The sequence below is a fragment of the Bubalus kerabau genome, chromosome 16 (genome assembly GCF_029407905.1).
Source record: "Bubalus kerabau isolate K-KA32 ecotype Philippines breed swamp buffalo chromosome 16, PCC_UOA_SB_1v2, whole genome shotgun sequence".
Taxonomy (NCBI): domain Eukaryota; kingdom Metazoa; phylum Chordata; class Mammalia; order Artiodactyla; family Bovidae; genus Bubalus; species Bubalus kerabau.
In genome coordinates this window covers 75,098,420-75,102,640 of record NC_073639.1, presented here as the reverse complement: position 1 = coordinate 75,102,640, position 4,221 = coordinate 75,098,420, and the positions used below count along the sequence as shown (strand labels likewise).

The 4,221-nt window shown below is 57.6% G+C and overlaps 1 pseudogene; it reads right to left on the bottom strand.

The window, feature by feature from the left end:
* Nucleotides 1-742: 742 nt before the first annotated feature.
* Nucleotides 743-3,878, bottom strand: LOC129629791 (immunoglobulin lambda variable 8-61-like; annotated as a pseudogene).
* Nucleotides 3,879-4,221: the final 343 nt, after the last annotated feature.

Genomic DNA, 4,221 nt, shown 5'->3' with positions numbered 1-4,221 from the left:
TTTTCCTACATTTATCTCCTTTTCCTTAGGACCCAAGAGTGTTTGTATTTGCTCATCAAATAGATCTGATGATTTGTCCCTAAAAACATCTGTCACCTGATTTCATCATCTCAGGCATCCCACCAGCGATGTCTATGCTGTCTCACTTCCCTTCATTATTTAGTTTCCTGGTTCTTGATAGAAGTGACGATTTTTACTGGATCCTGGACTGGGTGGAAATTGCTTGTAGAAACTCTGGGTTCCATTTCCTTTTCCTTTAGCAGGAGATGCTTCTGTGGCGGAAGCTCAGGGATGTGCATTCGGTGCCCAGTGACCCAGCAAGGGCGGCACTGACCCCCCTGCTCTGTGCTGCTGACTCCGACCTGGGAACCGGGGGAAATTGCCGTGAGCAGCTCCTTCATCCAGGGGCGTGTGACCACCCCTTGTGTGCCGCTGGCCTAGGGAGGGGAGTCGAGCTGAGGGGGCAGCTGTGCTGCAGTCAGGGGACACCCAGACAGCTGGGTTCCGTGGTCTCAGGGACTCCAGGAAGGGAGGGGCAGACACCTTGCCCTGGGAGCCCCATGGCTGTGCAGGAAGCAGGTTTTTGTCTCCTTCTGCTCTGGCCTGAAGCACTGTTCAAACTTTCAATCTGTCAGCCCATGAGAAACAGTAATAATCAGTGTCGTCCTCAGCATGAACTGAGGTGGTCAGAGAGGCCGACTTGCCACATGGAGCCAGAGAATTAATCTGGGAGTCCTGAGGGTCATTTACTATTTTCATAGGTCAGGACTCCGGGGGCCTTTCCTGGGAGCTGTTGGTACCAGCTCACATAATAACCCCAGTGTTGCTGCTGCTTCCAGTGCAGGAGAGGGTGACCCTCTGACCCAAAGTCCCAGACATGGAGGGCGGCTGAGTCAACACAGCCTGGGCCCAGGATCCTGGAAGGGAGAGACAGAGATGGTGACTGTGGGCTTCAGGAAGGAGAGGAGGGAGAAGGGACGTGTCTTCCCTGGGCCTTTCCCCTGTCCCTGCATCCAGTCACCTGTGCAGAGAGTAAGCAGGGTGAGGAGCAGAGGGGACCAGGCCATGGTGGACACGGTCAGGGCATCTTGCCATCTGTGGCCCCACAGCCAAGCAGAGCGTCCCCACCTCTCCGTCTCCTCTTCATACTGAGAGAGGGAGTGTTCATTCATGCAAATAACCCCACCATTGCACCCATACTCCACCCCACAGCTCTCTGACCCCTCCCTGGGCTCTGGATCAGGTCCCTGTGTCTGAGAGTGTCCAGGGGGTGGCAGGGGTGCGGCTGTGGGTGGCCCAGGGGTGGGAGGTCACAGCTGGGAACCCTGAGCTGAAGCCACAATGCAGTGCCAGGAGACTGGGCCCAGCTCTCACCCACCAACCCTCAAGAACTGCCCCCGAGCCCCCTGGTGTCCAGGCCCAGATACGCATCCTATGACCTGCTGATCAGAGCCCCTCAGGGACAGATCCTGCTCCCTGCTCTGGGCACTGCCCCCTCCTTAGGGCCAAAATACTCTTTTGTGTCCCCCATGACCTCAGGGCTGACCGGGGCCTCCCCTCAGACCCTTCAGCACGAGTCTGTCCATGGCGTCCTGGCTGCTTAAGGGGTCAGGACTGAGAGGGCGTCTGGAGGCCATCTCACATGGAGGATTGTATAATAAAGAGAAGCGCGGGATTGGGTAGGAAAGTCATGAAGCTTAAGAGGAGGAGAGGGGCCCCGAGGAAAGGACTGAAGAGGAGCCAGAGGAGGCAGGGGGGAGCTGAGGGACGGGGGCTCGGCTCTGGGGGCTCCTCCCTTCTCTGCTCCTGGGGAAGCAGGTAGAGTCTGATGACTCTGAACAGGATGCCCTCTAATTCTGGGTCCTCAGTCCTGTTTGAAGCTTCACTCCCAGAGCTTGAGGGGTCGGGGTTCTAAGTCTGTCTCCTGAGACGAAGCACCTGCTGAGACCTCCAACTCAGTCCACTGAGCCCAGGGACAAGCCCGGGTCAGGGGACCATCTGGTGTGCTCGGTTCCGCCAGTTCCGAGAGGGTGCACAGCGCCCCCTGGTGACGCGCTCGGGGAATGTCCACAGTGGGAAAATGTGAGGAAGGAAAGAGCTGCGTTTTCCAACTAAGAGCCCATCAGTGAGGGGAGTGTATCCTCTGCCCACTGACCCAGCAACCGGGTGCTCTGACCCCACTGCTCTGTGTCTGACGCTGACCCGGGCACCTGGGGCAACTCCTGTCAGCAGCTCCTTCCACCCAGGGGTTTGAGACCACTTCTTGTTGGGCTGCTGCCCTTGGGGAGGGGAGGCAGGCTGAGGGGGCTGCGGTGCTGCGCAGCGTGAGGCTCAGCTCCCTGGACTCTGAGGACTTGGGACACCAGGGAGGGAGGGGTGATCGCAGGGCCAACCACCGGCCGCACCTCACATTCAGCACTGATGACCCAGGTGGGGTCAGGCCCAGGTCTTCCTGGCCCCACAGTCACCAGCAGGGGGGATGGGGGAGCTCATGAGCCTGCTTTCCCCTCGCTAGGTCTCCCCTTGTTGCTGCTCCATCTCCGCACACAAGGCCTGGTCCACGTGCTGAGGAGCCCAGCCATGACCTGGCATCCCGGGCCCAGGCAGTCAGCTGAGCGTGTGGGGATTTTTGGAGCCAGTTCTGAGTAAGGTTCTTCCAGGAGCATAAGTCCTCCCATGAGCCTCGAGGTGTGCCCGTAGGTAGCCCAGGTTTGCGGAAATTCCTCCCAACTTCCAGTCTTATGCTAAAATAAAGACACAGTTTTCCCCATGGCCTCGGATGTGAATTGTGTTTCTGAGGTTTTGGATTTAACACAATCCAAAAACTGGGAGTGAATGTGTTATGGGGAATTAACATGCCTGGACTGAATTGTAAGACAATTCTCAGGGGTTATTTCCCAATAACAGACAAAGACATACATCTGGAATTTTGATGTTCCTAAATATTTGGGGAGAGGGGGCCGTTTCTTGTTCACCACAGATTCCTGCCACCAACAAAAGGCTGTGATTCAGGAGCTCCAGTTGGGAAACTGTACTCTAGAAAATTCCACTGGTGGTGCCCCTTCGGGTAAATGGAATATTAATTTGTCTCCAAGATCAAGTTCATGGTGCTGTACATCTCTTAGTGTGATTTGAATGACAAGAGTCCTAAGGGCAGTGGTGGGGGTCTGAGTCTCCCTGTGGAGCCAAGCCTCATTGCCAACAACAGGGGCAGAGAGGGGCCCCCTAGGGAGATGGTCACACCCGGGGAGAGCTGGGAGGACACACGTGGCCATGAACCACCAGACAGGAGACGGGCCCAGAGCCTCCCTCCCCATGGGGACCCTGACCTGTCCCACCCCCTCCCTGCCTCTCCTGCCACTAAGCGCTGAGCCCTCTGAGCACAAGGGCAGGTTTTGGTAGCACTTCCCCCATGGGCTTACATCACTGCGGCATTGTAACTACCAGTTCCCAGACCACAGTGATAATCGGCTTCGTCCTTGGACTGGGCCCCCAAGATGGCGAGGGTGGATTTGTTCCCAGAGATGGAGCCAGAGAAGTGAGCAGGGACCCCAGAATATCGGCTGCTTGTGCTGTAGATAAGCAGTCGGGGAGCCTGGCCTGGGGTTGGCTAGTACCAGCTGGGTAGTTACTGGTAGTGACTGACCCAGGGCTCAGTCCACAGGTGAGGGTGACCGTCCCCCCTGGACACACTGACAGTGCTGGCTCCTGGACCACAGTCTGAGCATCCACCCCTAAAAGGAACAAGAGAGAGACAGGGGTTGTTATGGAGACGAGGGCCCTCAGACCCTGCTTGGAGGTGCCCCAGGGATACAGAGTCCCGGCCCCTGACCTGAGCCGGAAGTGAGGAGCCCGAGCAGAAGCAGCGTCCAGGCCATGGTGGGGACCCTCCCAGGATGCGGCCTCCTCAGCCTCCTGGGCTGCAGGTGGAGTCCTGGGCCTTTTCATGCCTCCAGCCTGTCAGGAGGAGGAGGGGCCTCATGCAAATCACTTCCTCCTCTCCCTGCCAAGGTCACCTGATGTCCCCTCGGGTGGGGGTTCTGAAGGAGGCAGATGCTGGACCTCACTTAGAGCAGGGACAGCTCGGGGAGGAGCCCCTGAGTGATGGGGTGACGTCTGCCAGCAAATGTACTCCTGTGACCTTGGTGACCTTGGTCCTCTATCTCCTCCCCGGAGTGTCTGAGGGTGAAGGAGGAGTTTGTAAGTCTTCCTCTGATGCTG